We start from the raw sequence: 18845 nt of genomic DNA on the forward strand, positions 1-18845 counted from the left end.
ACAGGAAAAGAAAACTCCAAATTTAGGGAAGAAGAGGGAGAATGCTGTGCTGCCTGCTTGCTCCCGTACACCCCAGGTACGCAGCTGTTGGAAGAACATCACTGGTGATGTGTGTGCTAGGCAGAGGGCTATTCACACTCATGTTCTAGGATTTATTTCTAGGATAGGATTTTAAGCCCATAAATGACACCGACGAGTTAGATTTTATAGGTAACACCGGGTAAATATGAAATTGTAGCACTGACTCAGACACGGGCAATAAACTCACACCAGACTATTCAAATAACCACTGTATTTCACTGATTTTATGATGCACTTAAAAAAATTTTTACTATGTCTAGAAATCGGTATGCATCTTGCAATCAATGCCAATAGATTCAATGAAAGACAGTATTTATGGAGCATTTATTATTGAACAAGAAACTACTTTAGATGTTGTAGAATATATACGTAATAGGACTCTCGTCCTCAAATATTTGCCAGTGAAGTTGTATGACAGACCAGAATAAAGTTTCAAATAGATGCTTGAGCCATGGTTCCCAAATCATGCGCTAAGGTACCCTGAAGCAATCAGTAAACACGGGAGCACTGCAGAAGGTTTAAGTTTTTACAGTTAAATGTACTGATATTTGACCTTTTTTAGACCCCATCCCTACCAGCTCAACGTTTTACAGTTTCAGCAACAGATTGTAATTTTCCTTTTGATGCTGCCTTTTTTTTTTTTGTTGGGGGGGGATGCTGGGTTTTTGGCTGGTGTTGATTAAAAGCCAGTGCTAGGTAAAAATCAATATGCAACAGAAAATGAGAGTGGCAGTGTTCAATCTGATTCCAAGGTTTGAGAACCAATAGGGGCACAAATCCTATTCGGGTTTTTTTGTGGGTGGTTTTTTTTTTTTTTTTTTTTGAGATTGGCTCTTGCTCTGTCATCCAGGCTGGAGCGGCATCAGAGCTCACTGCAACCTCCAATACTCAGGCTCAAGTGATTTTCCTGGTTCAGCCTCCCTCCCAAGTGGCTAAGAATGCAGGTGTGCACCACCGTGCCTGGCTAATTTTTTGTAGAAATGGGATCCTGCTATGTTGCCCAAGCTGGTGTCAAACTTCTGGCTTGAAGTGATCCTCCTAAGGCATGGGATTACAGGCATGAGTCACCATATTCCGCCCACACATCCTGTTTGTACTACATTGGGGTTATTTAAGAATAGAGTAAAAGTATATTTTCCTTTTAATTCATGTGTATTATTGTACAATGCGAGGACACAAATACTTCTTAAGTTATTTGGACCTAAACAACTCCTATATGGAACTGGCAGGCATGAGTGAGATACTAAGGACTCACTGAACTGAGAAGGTTTGAAAATTTCTGTGTTAGGGCCAACCCCCAACAAGCTTAAATCTATTATTTGTGTCTTGCTCAAGGTCACTGCAAAGTAAGGAAAATAAAGTTTAAAAAGTTATTAGAAAACTCAGAATTTGGCTTGGTGCCTGTAGCCCAAGCGGCTAAGGCGCCAGCCACATACACTAGAGCTGGCAGCTTTAAATCCAGCCTGGGCCTGCCAAACAATGATGACAACTACAACCAACACATTGCCAGGTGTTGTGGCGGGCGTCTGTAGTCCCAGCTACTTGGGAGGCTGAGGCAAGAGAATCGCTTAAGTCCAGGAGTTGGAGGTTGCTGTGAGCTATGATGCCACAGCACTCTACCCAGGGTGACAGCTGGAGGCTCTGTGTCAAAAAACAAACAAACAAACAAAAAACCCCTTAGAATTTATCTTTGAACATAAGTAACACTTGCATATAGTAAAAGGAAGCAAAAAGGTACAGAAATGCATAAGATGAAAAGTAACAGTCACTCCACTCTTACTACTCCCAGTCCCATTTCTAGAGCTGACTGACTACATGTGACAAATTTTAAAAGTATTTTCTGGTGGCTACCTCGGAAACACTAATGTTTATGCCTCTCTCATACTTCTCAAGCTATTTTCACTTTTAGACAGTCTCCATTTATGGTTAAGAAGAACGAGACCTTTCATTTTTTTTTTTTTTGGAAAGAGAGTTTCACCCAGTTGCCCTTGGTAGAGTGCTATGGCATCATAGCTCACAGCAACCTCAAACTCTTTGGGCTCAAGAGCATAGTGCCTGGCACAGTGGCTCACGCTGTAATCCTAGCACTCTGGGAGGCTGTGGCGGGTGGATTGCTTGAGCCTGTGATTTGGAGACCAGCCTGAGCAAGAGCAACACCTGTCTCTACTGAAAATAGAAAAACTAGCCAGTCACTGTGGTGAGTGCCCGTAGTACCAGTTATTGGGAAGGCAGAGGCAAGAGGATCACTTGAGCCCAAGAGTTGGAGGTTGCTGTGAGCTATGATACCACATCACTCAATCCCAGGGCAACTGAGACTCTGTCTCAAAAGAAAAAAAAAAAGTAAGAAGAATTGAGCATGGCGCTAGCTTCACATTCCTTCTCTGTGCCCCAGCATTAGAGCCTGTGTCCTCCTACCAAGAAAAGTGAATTTTCTTTGTTCTGAAAATCTATTGTTCACAACCATTCTACATTTTACTTGGCTTCACTTTTGGACCATGTCTTTCTTGTATAGCTTCCCCTTCACCCCTGAAGTTACTAACCACAGTGGATTTTTACTATGTGAATTAGTTATTAAATTCTACAAAGTAGCTGGGAATACAAAATTAGCGAATACTGAGTCATGCATTGCTCTTAGGGGAAAAAAAGGGTTAGGTTCCTGCATGTTTCTGACCACAATATTTCATCACCCTAAGGCTACTTAACCTTGTTTGTGTTTCTACTTAAAGATACCTTATACATGTAGATATTGTTGATTCATTTACGTTGAATTCACAGCCAACAGTCCTATAGCTTGTGCTTGAACAAAGTGCATCATACACAAATATTTTCTGCAGAAGGCACATCACAGCCCTCTTACACTTAGGAACACTCGACAGCATGTCAGCACTATAGCCAGGGGCCATTTTAAACAGCAAAATCACCAAACAAACAAAAAGAACAGAAATATGAAAAACATTGCTTAGTGTCCATAGCACAGTGCTGGGCACATGCACCGGGGCTGGTGGGTTTAAACCCGGCCTGGGCCTGCTAAAACAACACTGGCAACAACAACAACAACAAAATAATAGCCAGGCATTGTGGCGGGCGCCTGTAGTCCCAGCTACTTGGGAGGCTGAGGTAAGAGAATCGCTTGAGCCCAAGTTTGAGGTTGCTGTGAGCTGTGACGCCACAGCACTCTACTGAGGGTGACATAGTGAGACACTGTTTCAAACAAACAAAAAAAGGGCAGCGCCTGTGGCTCGAAGGAGTAGGGCACCGGCCCCATATGCCGGAGGTGACGGGTTCAACCCCAGCCCTGGCCAAAAACCGCAAAAAAAAAAAAAAAAAAAATAGGGCAAGGGAAACACTTGTTTACAGTACACGAGCTGAAACAAGAAGGTGGAGTGTCACCTAGTCCCCCACCTGGAAAGGTGCACCTGTGACGACTAAGGCTTTTTGCTGCTGCATACATGTACATGCTCTTTAATAACCACAAAAGTGCCTGGAAGACTGAGCATGCTGGCTCACCTCTGTGACTGAGCACTCTGGGAGGCCACGGAGGGAGGACTGCTTGAGGTCAGGAGTTGGAGACCAGCCTAAGCAAGAGCAAGACCCAGACCTCATCATTACGAAAAATAGAAAAAATAGCCAGCGTTTGTGGCAGATGCCTGTAGCTCTAGCTGCTCAGTCTGAGGCAGGAGGATCACTTGAACCTAGGAGCTTGAGGTTGCTGAGAGCTAAGCTGAGGCCATGGCATTCTATCCAGGTGACAAAGTGAGACTCTTTCTCAAAAAAGAAAAAAAAACCCTCAGGTATTGATTTTGGGGTTACAAATAAAGTTTATTAGCAAGTAGACAAATTCCTAAATACAACATCCACGAATAGAAAGATGGACCGTATTTTTCTTTGTTCTTATTGATAAAAGAAAAATGTACCTTTACCATATCCTCAAAAATCATCAAACTTCTCAGTCATATTGTGGAGGCTACCTTCCTCCCAGAGAACCCTTTGCAGAGGGCTTATTTCTGAAGTCCTTTGACTTCTAGCTGCAGTTTGGAATGGAAGTTGTTTTGGATAGTGGTCAATAGTGTGGATCCTATGGCTTCCTTTCTTTGTTTTTCTCCCTTTTTTGGTTGGTATCCATTTTGTTTAACTCTTCAGACACAGTATATTTTCTTAGACAAACAGAACTGTCTTAATTGAATGATTTTTTTTTTAGACAGTCTCATTTTCTTGCCCCAGTAGAGTACTGTGGTGTCACAGATCACAGCAACCTCAAACTCTTGGGCTCAAGAGATCCTCTTGCCTCAGCCTCCTGAGTAGCTGGGACTATAGCACCCACCACAATGTCCAGCTATTTTTTGTTTGTTTGTTTGTTTCTTTGTTTTTGAGCCTCAAGGTGTCTCCCTGGGTAGAGTGCAGTGGCATCACAGCTCACAGCAACCTCCAACTCCTGGGCTCAAGTGAGTCTCCTGTCTCTGCCTCCCAAGTAGCTGGGACTACAGGCGCCCGCCACAACACCTGGCTATTTTTTGGCTGCAGCCGTCATTGTTGTTTGGTGGCCGGGATGGATTTGAACTCGCCAGCTCAGGTGTATGTGGCTGGCGCCTTTGCCGCTTGAACCACAGGCGCTGAGCCAATGCCCAGCTATTTTTAGAGACAAGGTCTTGCTCTTGCTCAGGCTGTTCCTGAACGCTTGAGCTCAGGCAATCCACTGGCTTCTGCCTCCCAGAATGCTAGGATTATAGGTGAGCCATCATGCTCAGTCCATAATTGGATGATGTTTGATTCATCATTTAGTGGGGTGTATCATTGTTAGTGTCAAAATCAATCTCTAACATTTTGAAGTCACTGGTTTCCCTCCCACATCCCGCTGAGCACCTGGCAATAAGCTGGCTCAATCCGAAAACTCATGTTTTTCATAACTTGGAAAACATTTTTTCTATTATATATTTATTCCTTCCCCCCATTCCTTTATTTCTCTCACTTCTCCCTTTGTCTCTGAGGTGCCTGCAAATCAACTGCTGAATCTCTGGGATTGCTCTTTCAAGTCTCTTAACTTTTTCTTCAGTCCTTTCAGTATCTAATTTTTGCCAATCCTATTTTTCATTTCCAAGGATGCTTTCTTGTTCTCAAATGATTTCTTTTTTCATGGCATCCTGTTCTTTTATGAATGCTCAATGTCTTCAAATCTCTGAATCTAATTAGAACGTGTTACAATTCTCTCCTGTTTTCTAAATTATTTTATTGGGCAGCTGTTTTTATTCATTTATTTATGTTCATCTCTCCCTTTCCTGTTGGCTTTTCTTAAATGTCTGCTGATCTTTGTTTATGCATTTGTCTTTAGAATGAAGAATAATGAAGGACAAGGCTGATTAATACAGGTAGATAGAAGAGCTTGCTTCCGGCCTGGGACCAGTTAGGAACTGAGAATCCCCAAATGCCAGCATGAGGGAGTTAATTTTATGGTGTTATATCTATCTTAGAAATTCTACGTGTGCCCTGTAGTTGTTTGATTTCTTTTTTTTTTTTTGTAGAGACAGAGTTTCACTTTATCGCCCTCGGTAGAGTGCTGTGGTGTCACACAGCTCACAGCAACCTCCAACTCCTGGGCTTAGGCAATTCTCCTGCCTCAGCCTCCCGAGTAGCTGGGACTACAGGCGCCCGCCACAACGCCCGGCTATTTTTTTGTTGCAGTTTGGCCGGGGCCGGGTTTGAACCCGCCACCCTCGGTATATGGGGCCGGCGCCCTGCTCACCGAGGCACAGGCACCGCCCAGTTGTTTGATTTCTTTAGAGAGGAGCCCTCAAATTGTCAGCTTGAGGGATAAATACCAGACAGCCAGAAACTCCTCTAGGACTGGCGGAGAGAGAACGAGAAAGACCAATTCTGGAAGCTGTCCTGGAGACAGATCTTCAGCCAGTCTTCATTTCTCACTCTGCCTACCTTGCCTGCAACTCCGTCTTGCTTTTATTCTTAGTTTGTGACTTCCCCTGTGACACTGCTCATGTGTTCCCATGGAAATGTCACTAAATCTCCTGTCTGCTGATGATCAACACCAGCCCCTGCCCCTCTGTTAGTCAGTGTTTATTTTTGATTTTTTTTTTTTTACCATTATTTCTGTGGGTTCCAGAGAAGGAAGGGGTGGAAGGAAAGCATAGGAGCTCTGTCCACCACTCTGAACCGGAAACTGACACTGCCATTTTAATTTAACATCTGAACAAACCTCATTTGTGGATTAGCCTAGAAATGAGTATGCTGGTAAGAAGAAATAGCTCAGCTGATTTATAATTGAGTAATAATGTCATGTTAAAAAATTAAGATCACTTTCTTCACCAGGTAATTGAAAACTGGTTCTAAGACAATTGAAGAATATACAACTTTGTATCAAGAGATTGCATAAGACTCATGAATAGAATCCAAGTCAGTGTGTCTCTATTTGTACAACTGTAGCATATGAGATTCCCATAAACAATATTTAAAATTATACTGTAATCCCAGAAGGAAGAAGAAAGAAAAAAATCCCAACACTTTGCCCTAAATTGCTTTTGATGAGAAACAGCAGACCTTATTTAACACACTGACTGCCTTCGCAAAAGAAAAATAGTCTGGTTTCCTTAGACCAATATTTTCTTTTAATTCAAATAAGTCCTTTTCGAGCATAATGAGCTGATAAGGAGTGAACCATTTTTTAATGCCTAACAAATCTTCTTGACATTTTTATTTTTTACATACCGATGAAGACCATGACAGACTCTCAGCCAATCGACAATGTGGTCCAGCAGACCCTCTAGCATCCTGACTCCAGTGACCATTTTTTTCTACAGTCAAGCTTTTGCAAGGAGGCTTTGAAAAGCGAAAACAGTCAGTAATTTGAGAATTGGGAGCAATAATTACAGGCCAGCATGTCACAGGTAAGGTTTGGTTGCACTGATGAACCACCTTGATCTAGAACTATGAGACTTTATTTCCTTTATTTATTTTTAAAATTTCAGGTTAATATGGGAGTACATATATTATATAGCTTCTTTTTTTGTAAGGTTAAGGTCTGGGTTGTAGTTGTGCCAAGACAGCTTATTTAATTAATTAATTATTTTGAGACAGAGCCTCATTTTGTCACCCTCGGTAGAGTGCCCTGTAGTCATGGCTCATAGCAATGTCAAACTCTTAAGTGATCCTCTTGCCTCAGCCTCTCAAGTAGCTGGGATTACATGTGCCCACCACAATGCCTGGCTATTTTTAGAGATGGAGTCTCACTCTTGCTCAGGCTGGTCTCCAACTCCTGAGCTCAAGCAATCCACTGGCCTCAGCCTCTCAGAGTGCTAGAATTATAGGTATAAGCCACAGTGCCCAGCCCAAGACAGCTTATTTTAAAGTACTCTTTTGAGATCATTCTCTTTATTTAAAAAATTTTTTTTGTTTTTATTAAATCATAACTGTGTACATTGGTGCATTTATGGGGTTCAGTGTACTGATTTGAAATACAATGTGAAATACTTACATTGAACTGATTAACACATCCATCACAATTATATTCTTTTTTTTTTTTTTTTTTGCAGTTTTTGGCTGGGGCCGGGTTTGAACTGGCCACCTCCGGTAAATGGGGCCGGTGCCCTACTCCTCTGAGCCACAGGCACCGCCCTATATTCTTTTCTTAATAGTTTTGAAACGTACCATTGCATCATGCACATTAGGTGAGGTCCCCCAAATACCCACCCTCCTTCTGCCCCCCCCCAAGATCATTCTCTTTAGAAGGATACAAATCAAAATGCTTTCATATATACATTATCTTAAATCTAGATGTAAGAGATCTTATAGATTTTTAATGATGGAATCGAATTTTTAAAAACTTTTACTATTTCTGAAATGTTCACAAACACAAAATTCAGTGTCTTTCCCTGATAAGCTCGTGTACCATTTTAAAATTGCTATAATTTATTCAATTTACTCAGTTTTAGTCCTTATGATATTTCCCTAATCTGTAGTATTTTTGGTCCCTAGGTGATCAGGAATATTTTATATCGTAAATATTTATGAAAAATGATGGAGACACTGCAATGAAGTATCTTTACTCTGTCAGTTCAAAACCATCCTTTGGGAGAATAAAATGAGATGAATTAAAAACAAAACTAGGTAGGAAATAAGGGAATTCAATATAAATATATTAACTATATATAGAAATATATTTTAAAGGCTATGAAAAAAATCTCTTAGTCTCACACCTAATAGCATTCTAATATATTTTGGTGTGTTACCCCTAAGTACTGTATTAAAATAATAATAGTTTCTTAGCATTATTTTGGAGCTGTAAAAACCATTTTCAGTAATACTAGCTAAATCACTTGCTCTATTACATTTCAATTTATGAACTACAAGGGCAAATCATTATTGCACAAGTAATACTTTCCAAACCATTTTCTTCCAAGGCCACCTTTAAGTGAATGAGAATAGTCAATAACTTTATTGTCATATATGTTAAAGCACATTAACAATTTATAATGTAAAGAGCTATATCAAATGCAATTTCATCAAAATGACATGCAGATCAAATTAAGCAAATTAACCAACCATGAATGTTAGAACCAAGCATTAATCCAATTTACTTAAACTATGCTATTGGATAACAAATCATTCCCTTTTAAAAAGTATTTCAAGTCAAGTCGCGGAGCAGGAAGCTTAACCACCAGCCCATTTTTGTAATTCAGAGGCAGAGAATGTGTGGTCATTTCTAGCTACAGGAGCTGGGGAGACTAGAGATGGTAGAATACACCGGGATGGCTTTAGGATATCTGCTGCTAGTGCAGTAAGCTGATTTTTTTTTTTTTTTGAGACAAAGTCTCATTTTGTCACCCTCAGTAGAGTGCTGTAGTGTCATAGCTCACAGCAATCTCAAACTCTTGGGTTCAAGTGATTCTCTTGCCTCAGCCTCCCAAGTAGCTGGGACTACAGGTGCCTGTCACAATGCCTGGCTATTTTTTTGTTGCAGTTTGGAGGGGACCTGGTTTGAACCCACCACCTCTGGTATATGGGGCCGGTGCCCTACTCCTTTGAGCCACAGGCGCTGCCCTGGTCTTGAACTCTTTTTTTTTTTTTTTTATTGTTGGGGATTCATTGAGGGTACAATAAGCCAGTTACACCGATTGCAATTGTTAGGTAAAGTCCCTCTTGCAATCATGTCTTGCCCCCATAAAGTGTGACACACACTAAGGCCCAGCCCCCTCCCTCCATCCCTGTTTCTGCTCCCCCCCCATAACCTTAATTGTCATTAATTGTCCTCATATCAAGATTGAGTACATAGGATTCATGCTTCTCCATTCTTGTGATGCTTTACTAAGAATAATGTCTTCCACGTCCATCCAGGTTAATACGAAGGATGTAAAGTCTCCATTTTTTTTTAATGGCTGAATAGTATTCCATGGTATACATATACCACAGTTTGTTAATCCATTCCTGGGTTGGTGGGCATTTAGGCTGTTTCCACATTTTGGCGATTGTAAATTGAGCTGCAATAAACAGTCTAGTACAAGTGTCCTTATGATAAAAGGATTTTTTTCCTTCTGGGTAGATGCCCAGTAATGGGATTGCAGGATCGAATGGGAGGTCTAGGTTGTGGTCTTGAACTCTTGAGCTCAGGCAATCCACCTGCCTCGGCCTCCCAGAGTGCTGGGATTAGAGGCATGAGCCACCTCGCCTGGCATAAGCTGAGATTTTTTAACATGGTTTGCTGTCTTTGTGGAACCTATTTTTTTTTTTTTAAAGACAAAAGCAGAAGTTGTTGATATATATCATATGCTCATATCAACATATATCTTTAGTAGTAGCCTTACGCTATTTTCTTTTTTGTTTTATTTTATTTTTATTAAATCATAGCTGTGTACATGAATGCAATCATAGGGTACAATGTGCTGGTTTTATGTACAATTTGAAATATTTTCATCAAACTGGTTATGTCATTTTCTAATACAAATGTGTTTGGCCACCTATGATACTAGTTGGATAAAAAAATGAATAAAAGTAATTTTGGTTTCCTTCAAATATGAATTAGTAACGCACCCCAGCCAGGTGCAGTGGCTCACATTTGTAATGCAAGCTACTCTGGAGACTGAGCTGGGAGGATCACTTGAGCCCAGGAGTTGGAGGCCACAGTGAGTTATGACTGCACCACTGCATTCCAGCCTGGGCAGAGCCAGACCTCATCTCTTAAAAAAAAAAAGCAATGCACCCCAGAAGAAAATGAACCGGTTTGTCTTCCCATAGCTATTTCTTCATGAAAAACTAAATAAAAAACTACCATCACTGGGTCCAGCCTGGTCTCATCTTGTCTTTTTGCTCTTTGAGAATTGACAAATAGGAACAGGGGGCAAACTACCTTGTTTCCTCAAAAGCTAAGAGCTTTAAATTGGCAGTGCACTTTATTGTTGTAAGTGATGGCCTATTTCCCTCTCTGAGCAGGGCACTGGTTGTATCTAAGCCAAGATGAGCTTTCTGTAAGGGGGGATGAGGAGATGCGGGAGCCCTCTCTGGGGGTTGGGGTATAAGGTGTGCCGGGACCAGACAGCAGGTGGGTTGCAGCCCCTGGTGCGCCTGATCCACCATGGGCTTCTGGAGACACGCAGGTCCGCGGGGGCCCCACTTCCTCTGCCTGCCCCTGCGTGCGCCTCCCTTACTGTCAGTCTTCAGGCAGCTGCTGCACTGTGGGCACAAGTGGCTGTTTTGCCTCAGTTATATGTTTGTGGCTCCCCCAAACCATAGTTGGTGCGGCCACTGGCCACTCACACTGTTCCCTAGGGGTGAAACCTGCCAACCCCCAAGGGAACAGCATAGTGGTAAGAATGAAAGGTGCCCAGATGGGGGGGAGGGAGAACTTGGGTTCTGCATAGACCTGCTGTGGCCCTTAGACAAATCTGGAGATTTTTCAGAACTTCCTTTTTGCTTGAACAAAAAGTTGACAGGAGCTCTAATATATAAAACTGATGACAGGGGGGCTATGCTGGTTAGAGTGGGGAGGTACCTGGGAACCTTGATGGCTTGATGCCCACCCTTCTTGCCTTGGGTGCCCTAGGAGCTCCACCTGAGAACCACTGCTCTCTGAGGTCCTTTCCAGCCTGTAAGATGCTGCTGCCCATAAAGAGGCTCCAAGTGTGGCTACTGCTGAGCCCCAAGCCCTTTCCTTTGAAGTCACTGTTTCATCACCCACCATAATCATAGTAAGAAGAACTGGACCTGAAAAACCTGCTTTGTTGCTAGGACTAGCTTTTCTCCCCCCCAAGAAAACTATGGCATTGTTCACTACGGAATAACTGAGGTTAAAATTCAGTTTAGCGGTTGTGGGAGGTAGCACTTGTGACAATTATCACTTTGCTGAAATTTTGCAAGACTATTCAATTTGGAAGTTTACTGCTCTAATGGGGAACCCAGTGACCTAAAAGTTTATGTTGCATACTGCGAAAGCTATCTGAATTTACCTCTGTGGTCCACCACCACTATTTAATTTTAATGGTGGTATTGAGCAGTGAAGGCTGCTCAAAATGTTACAAAATTCTGTAGATACGCCATTAGCAGTGCCAGCCCAGGAAACACAGGGCCTAAGTTCCAGGGTGAGTTTAATTTTATCTTATTCTACTTTTGTCCTGTTGTCATGGAAATACCCCAAATTTAGGCATCTAAACTCTGTCATCAGGACTGCCTCTCATGGAGAGAAATAACCCCTAAATCTTTGGTTAGGTCATGTGTTGTAATTTGGGGTTAAAAAATATGTTCCCTGTAACTAACTCTTCTGATGTCACAGAATCAGCGGGGTAAACGTCCCTAGCTGGTGGTCTATGCACACTTTTGTACACATTTCTGTCAAAGCATGAGGATTTTGACTTGAATCACTTACTTTATTCCAAGTCCAAATTGGCAATGCCAGTCAAATAAATTGGGCAAAGTATGATGGATGGGGAGACGGACAAATGAATAGTATGGGCTTCAGAGAAACCACCAAATTTATCTTATTTAATACTATGTGACAAGACAGTTTAAAGTACAGTGTTATGTGGCTCAATCGGATATTCTTTATCTTTCATTTGTCATAGACGGATAAAACAGCAATGCAAATAAGGGGTTTTGAAAATAAAAATTCATATACACTAATATTAAAATGAATATAGTCTGGGAATCATCCAAAATGCTAGTAGCTTCTTGGTCTTATCACATGGGCCTGTATCACAGAAATGTGTACAGAAGTGTGCACAGACCACCAGCTAGGGACATTTACTCCCACTGATTCTGTGATGGCAGAAGAGTTAGTTACAATGACCATGTTTTTTAACCCAAAGTTACACCCCGGAAGCTAGTAGCTTCTTACTCTTATCACATGGGCATAAGGCTGCCTAGGCTGGAGGCTCTCCTGTGGTGAGTCTGGGCATGTTCTCACCCTCCCTTTTCTGTGAGATGCGTATGGTAATAGTACCTGCCTATAGGGTTGTTGTCAGAATTAAATGAGTTTATGCATGGTGGACATAAGAGTTTGTGTCCATAAAATAGCACATTATTTTAAATAGCACAACAACTTTATGTCCATCCTGTATATCTATAAAGTGCTTAGACCAGTACCTGATAGGTGGTAGACACTATTAACTACGATGATTTATTTCCCCAAGAGAAACCATTCTAGAGAACCATTTTTGTGGCATTCAGTCTAACATTTTCTTGGGCATATTTCTGCATATTTGTCCCTGTACTGCAAAATCAACTACTCTAAAATTATAGAGCTTGAAGTTATGTGTATAATAATGCAAGGCTTAAAACTCAGCAACATCTTCCCATTTTCTTGGTTGATTAAGGCTCTAACGTAAAGGGGTGATAATGAAATTTTGACTCTAAGAAAACCCTGAGAGCCACATAATCTGAGAATCCTCATGACAGTGAACACTTTTGTTTTTCCCAAGGCTGGGCATGCTTGCCCCCACCACCCTTCCCCCACTCTGATTCTATTTTCTCTAAATTCCATCTTTCTGGGAATTCACAATCACAGCAATGCTAGAATCACAGAGTTTCATAAAACCACAATTTAAGACCGAAAGGAACTTGAATGATCAATCATTTTGTACCCCCTTTTCCTAATTTTAGCCACAATGAAAGGTGTGGCTTGGAAGGGGCGGTGGTCATTGAATGACTTGTCCATAGCCACACGGCCTGTGTAAGACCAGACTTACCTAGAACCAGCCCCTTTACAAACTCAATGTCTGAAACCCTGGTCTGGGCTATTTTTCCTACACTCTTCTGCATGTTTTAGCCTCCAAGGCACCTAGCATAGTGTTAGGTAAACAGCTGACATTCAATAAATATTCCTTGAATGAGTAAATGAATACATGAAAGCAGTCTTAAATAAATTTTAGGATCCTTTTGTAGTTTGGGGGGAAAATGAACTATCTTCTCAAACATTTCTCTTTCTTTCCAACCTAATTCCCAATATACATCCCAGTGTGTACCCAGGAGGAAGAATTCCCACCTTCAAGCTTTCACTACGTTTCTTTTTTAAAATACCACCTTCCCACTGGGTGGGTGTGCACCTGAGCCACCCATAATACTAACACTCTGGGAGGCCAAAGTGAGCAGACTACTTGAGCTCAGGAGTTTGAGACCAGCCTGCGCAATAGTGAGACCCTGTCTCTAAAAATAACTGGGCATTGTGGAGGATGCCTGTAGTTCCAGCTGCTTGGGAGGGTGAGGCAAGAGTATGGCTTGAACCCAAGGGTTTGAGGCTGCTGTGAGCTGTGACACCACAGCACTCCACTGAGGGTGACAAAGTGAGACTTTGTTTCAAAATAAATAAATAATAAAATAAAAAAACAACAAAATGCCACCTTCCAATAGCATATTACAACTCATATACTTCTCTACTGGCTCCTTTCTTTCTGTCTCTTATATATCTAGTTTAAGATATTCACATAATCTGGCGGCGCCTGTAGCTCAAGGAGTAGGGCGCCGGTCCCATATGCCGGAGGTGGAGGGTTCAAACCCAGCCTCGGCCAAAAACCACAAAAAAAAAAAAAAAAAAAAGATATTCACATAATCATAGCAATGAAAGAAATCTGTGAGCATTCTTTTAGTTTACTCTTCCACCTGAACCCCTGCAGGGCAGGCTAGGACTCTCAGCCTTATAAGGCACTTTAAATAACCCTGTTGAAGAAAGGGGAGCCAGCTAAAGTGTGTCTGTATCAGGCTTCCTCCCTGCTGCCTTGTTCCTTTGTCCTTCCCTATCCAAATCCTCCTGCGTTCTCTAGGAAGCCTAGCCCAATTCCCTCTCTTTCAGTCTAAAATTCTCTTCTCCCTTTAAAAACTGTTATTTGCAATTTCCATTACACATTATCAATCGCCTTTAAATGACTAGTTGTATTTAGTTATCCAGTCAACGTATAATTAATTCAAATTGTAAAATAGCAAATATTATAACGATGGCTACAGATGGGTATGAATAATGTTATGATGAAAGCCCTCTTGACCTAGCTCCAGTTCTTTTTTTTCTTTTCTGTGAGACAGTCTCACTATGTTGCCCTCAGTAGAGTGCCGTCGCGTCACAGCTCACAGTAACCTTGAATGCTTGGGCTAAGCGATTCTCTTGCCTCAGCCTCCCAAGTAGCTGGGACTACAGGTGCCTGCCACAATGCCTGGCTATTTTTTGGTTGCAGCTGTCACTGTTGTGTAACAGGCCTGGGCTGGGTTCAAACCTGCCTGCCTCGGTGTATGTGGATAGCACCCTGCCCACTGAGCTATGGGCGCCGCCCTTGCTCCAGTTCTTGTCTCGTTTAGTGGGTGGTTTCTAGATCTTTTCTATCCATTTATGTATACATTTTTCTTATAGAAATGTATGGTTTTATTGTGTTTTTACATCACTGGTACCGTGTAGTATGTACTCTTCTGCGACTTACTTTTTCCATCAATATTTCACCTGGTGATCTTATTCTGTCTCAGTATTTATAGATTTGCCTCATTCTTTTTAACTGCTGCCTAATACTCCAGAAGATAAATTTATCAGAATTTATTTAGCAACTCCCTATTGATGGTTGTTAGGTTGTTTTCAATTTCAGAACTCCTAACACTCTGTAATGAATGTCCTAATACATGCTGAGCTTATGTATGCCTACTTTTTTAGGTTACATACTAAGAAATGGAATGCCAGGGCTCGGCGCCCATGGCATAGTGGTCACGGAGCTGGTCACGCGCCAGCCACATGCACCAAGGCTGGTGGGTTCCTGCCTGGCCAAGAAAATAGCCTGCCATTGTGGTAGGCTCCTGTAGTCCCAGCTACTTGGGAGGCTGAGGCAAGAGAATCACTTAAGCCCAAGAGTTTAAGGTTGCTGTGAGCTGTGACCTTTCAGCACTCTACCCAGGGAGACATAGTGAGACTCTGTCAAAAAGAAAGAAAAGAAAGAAAGAAATGCCGGGTCACAGAATGTGCGCATTATTAATTCAATAATGCCAAACTCCAAACTGGTTTTATCAATTTACAACCATCGGCAGTACATTAAAATACTTGTTTTCCCACTAGCTTGCCGAAATCACTTTTTACCTTCGTTTGCCTGCATTTGTATTTTATTTCCTAGGCTTGGGGTTGTAAGCTCTATGAGAAGGGCCCATGACATCTTTGTATTTTCTTTCCTTTTTTTCCCCATCTAGAAGTGTTTAAGAATTGGTGTTCAGCATGTTCACTAAATGATCTCTAAGCACAAGTTCTGTGTTCAACTCCGCATAATTTACACTTTTGAAAAACATCTACCAAGACTGTATTTAACTTTGAGGTTATTGCTTAAGAATAAAAAACATTCTTAAAGAAAGTTGGTCAACTTTTTGCACATCTGTCCCTCTGAACAATTTATGGATATCTTTCTTTTAAAGTTGCCTAAAACACATTCACCTCCTGCTTTGCTGGCAGGAGGCAGTGAAAACAGATGTGGTTGTCTCAGACAATAGCTAGCAGGGTGTCCCACCCACTGGGAAAACAGCAGACCAAAGGCGCCTGGAAAACCCTGGGAACTAGACTGAGGATGGAATGGAGAGGGAGTAGGGCCAGAATCTCTGGGTCGTTCTGGATCCAAGGAAGTAAATTCTCTTACAGAGTTCTGCAATAGAGGAAATCATTAATAATGTATAAAGTCCAGGTGAAGTACAACTGACAGGGTAGGAAGAACCCAAAGAGAGGAAAACTGGGCATATTTAAGAGGAAATCAGGATGCAGAAAAGAGGGGTTTTAAAGATGTGAATTATGCTATTCAAGATAAACCGTTCCACCGGGCAGTTCTTATATTTATTTATATGATAATCTTGGGCTAAAGCAATTCTAAAAATCACAAGCACTGTTCCAAATCTTGGAGCTTTGAACTTTTAGTTTGAAAATAAGAAGAATTTTTAAACGAACTGAGAATTATGTGTAGCTTCGTTTGAATTTCAAAACAACATAAACGAAGACACATTTTCGCTCTTAATAGTTTGTTTCTCTCACCTATTGAACCGTTTCTGCAGCAACTGTGCAGCCCAGTGAGGGTACAATTGTATCTCAACACAAACACAAATTAGAAAAGTGAGAAAACCATTCGCCATGGTTTATTGATTACCCCTTGGGGATCTTGGGGTCTGTGGAACTTAGAACTAGGTCCTTGTTATGAATTCCCCTGAGCCGACAGAGGTTGGACGGCCACCTCTGTTCCCTAGCGCTGGAACTGCCCTTACAAACAGGGCTATGGATATGGGGTTCCCGTTGCACCCCCTTAAACACTCAGGGACCCGCGATTTGGTTTGTCAGCCCATTTCTTCTTCTCTTCACCCGTCCCAGGGCTGTTACCAAAAGACCCCTGCAATCACCAGGCCTAAGGCAGGCCCACGGTGGTTCTTCTGGCGACGGGAAGTCACGGAGGATGTTCGTTTGGCCCCCGGGGAATCAATGCCCCTTTGGCCATTGTTGTGAGGAACAAAGAGGGCAGGAGCTGAGGGCGCCCCCATGAGGAAAGGCAAGGGAAGACACCCACGGGGGCGATTTGGGAGGCTGGCGAGGCCGGGGCTACGATGGGTGGATTGCCGGGTAAGAGCCGGGGGAGGCTGGGCTGGTTCCGCTTGCCGCACCCGGCGCGCGATGCGCATCGCATCCGGCGCCCAGCACAGTCCTTTTCTGCGCTGCAGCCACTTTACTTTTATTTCCCTTTTCATCACTATTTTTATTATTATCATTTTTCCCGCGCAAAGCAGGAAGCTGGGCTGCAAATGGCGGATCGTGCCGCGGAGGATCCGCCATTTGCCGGTGAAAGCGCAGCGCGCGTCGGCACTGGGCGCCCCGGAAAGGGAACCGGAGGGGAGTGCCCGGCCCCGCGCCCTCCTCCGCGCCGGCTTGGGGCGCACGCCCGCCCGCGACACTCAGGTGGCCGCACGGCAGCTCCCGGCCCTCCCTCCGCCACCCGGCGTCCCCGGCCTGACCTTCCCCGGCGCGTCCCGCCCCCGGACTCCGGTCCCTTCCCTCCGCCCGCTCCTCCGCGCCCCCTCCATTGTCAGCCCAGAGCAGCCGGCGCCCACCCGGGCGCCCTCGGAGGCCCCCGAGCGGCCCTGCCCGGTCCCCCGCCTCCTCTTAGTTCCCCTCGGCGGCCGGGCGCCTTCTCCTCCCTCTTCTGCGCCCCGAAGTCTGTATCCCCAGGAGCCCTCCGCTTCCTTCAGGTGTAGCCTCTCCCGGGCCAGCTGCTGGACCCCGCATCCCTCCTCCCTCCTTGCCCTAAATGCCTCGCCGGCTGCAGGAATTTTACCGCTTCTTTAGCAAGCCCCCCCCCCTTTATTTCTCGAGGAAGCAAGTTGGGAGGCTTGATTTATTAATTTTTTTTCTCGTAGGGGGTGGGTCGGCTATCGGGGGTGAGCCCACAGGGGTTCCAGGGAGGCAGGGATGCCTTCTCTCCGGCCCCTGCACTGCCCCGGCGGTGCGTTTTGTTTCCAGAACCCAGAGCCCCCTAAACAATAATGCCATCGCCATGGCGAGCTCACCTGGTGCTGCGCCGCCTGTTCCCGGCGCCCGGTGCCCTCTGCGCGCCCCTCCCCGGCGCAGGTTCGGCCCGCGCGGCGCCGGTGCCGGGCAGGACTCTTTGCCTTTCTTTGGGTTCTATCTGTGCGTGTCAATGGCGGCAAGCGGCAGTTCCCTGGGCCGCGGATAGTAGCGGGGGGAGGAGGAGGAGGGAGAAGGGATTGCTCCTTCTCCACATAACCACCTCTAGGAGGAGTCGCTCAGCCTCATCCCCCGCCAGCCCAGGCTCCGCGACGGGTCCGGAGCTTTCGGTGGGGCTTGATGAGCTATTGTCCTTCAGGAGCATTAATGATGAATCCGCGCGGCCTCCGCGTTGCTGGCGGATCTGTGGGATGCGCGGAGAGCCAAGATGAGGCTTTCTTCAGAGCTGGGCGCAGAAATGCAATGGTCACGATCTAGAGTTTCCTGTTAGCCGGATCCACCTTTGGTGGGAGAGGTGGTGTGGGCTTTCCTTTGGCAGTTCTGGGCAGAGCCTTAGATGGTGAACGCGGAAAAATGCCACTTTCAATGTTCTTGTGTCCTTAAGTGATAAGAAATACATTAACGTTTGTGTCCACCACTGGGAAGATAGCATGGGGTGGCCACGGCCGCAAGAACTGAGAATTTGTATCCATGCCTGTCGGCTTTTTATAAATTAAGACCAATTTAGAATCCAGTGTTGCATGATATTTGGAGTAGCAGATGTATGTTTTGGTGGGTAAGACTGTGCATGAGCATAATTTTTAATTGGTTTGCTTTGGAGTGT

The 18845-nt window shown here is 43.8% G+C and overlaps 1 protein-coding gene across 1 annotated transcript in view; it reads right to left on the minus strand.

Annotated features, from left to right (window-relative positions):
* The window catches only part of LOC128580447 (core histone macro-H2A.2), a 63300-nt gene extending 44831 nt beyond the window's left edge, over positions 1-18469 (minus strand). Inside the window, exon 1 of the mRNA XM_053582285.1 lies at positions 18064-18469. The gene's annotated coding sequence lies outside the window, so the exon portion shown is untranslated. The remainder of the gene's footprint in view (positions 1-18063) is intronic.
* Positions 18470-18845: the final 376 nt, after the last annotated feature.

Source organism: Nycticebus coucang, chromosome 3 (genome assembly GCF_027406575.1).
Source record: "Nycticebus coucang isolate mNycCou1 chromosome 3, mNycCou1.pri, whole genome shotgun sequence".
Classification (NCBI taxonomy): domain Eukaryota; kingdom Metazoa; phylum Chordata; class Mammalia; order Primates; family Lorisidae; genus Nycticebus; species Nycticebus coucang.